Source organism: Eimeria tenella, genomic scaffold (genome assembly GCF_000499545.2).
Source record: "Eimeria tenella Houghton genomic scaffold, Eth_scaff2252, whole genome shotgun sequence".
NCBI classification, from domain to species: Eukaryota; Apicomplexa; class Conoidasida; order Eucoccidiorida; family Eimeriidae; genus Eimeria; species Eimeria tenella.
In genome coordinates, this window is record NW_013542108.1 from 1 (window position 1) to 254 (window position 254).

Here is a 254-nt window from a genome sequence, read left to right on the forward strand (position 1 = left end):
TAGGGTTTAGTGCAGGGTTTAGGGTTTAGACGAGAGCTTAGGGTTAAGCGATAATTATGGTCTAGGAAGCGGCTTAGGGTTCAGACGAGGGTTTAGGGTTTAGACGAGGGTTTAGGGTTTAGGCGAGGGTTTAGGGTTCAGGCGAGGGTTTATGGCCCAAATAAGGGCTTAATTAGTTTTGAGGGTTTAGGGTTTAGGGTTTAGTTAGTCTCAGGCGTGGGCTTGGGGTCGTCAAGGGGGAAGATTTGGGCAGC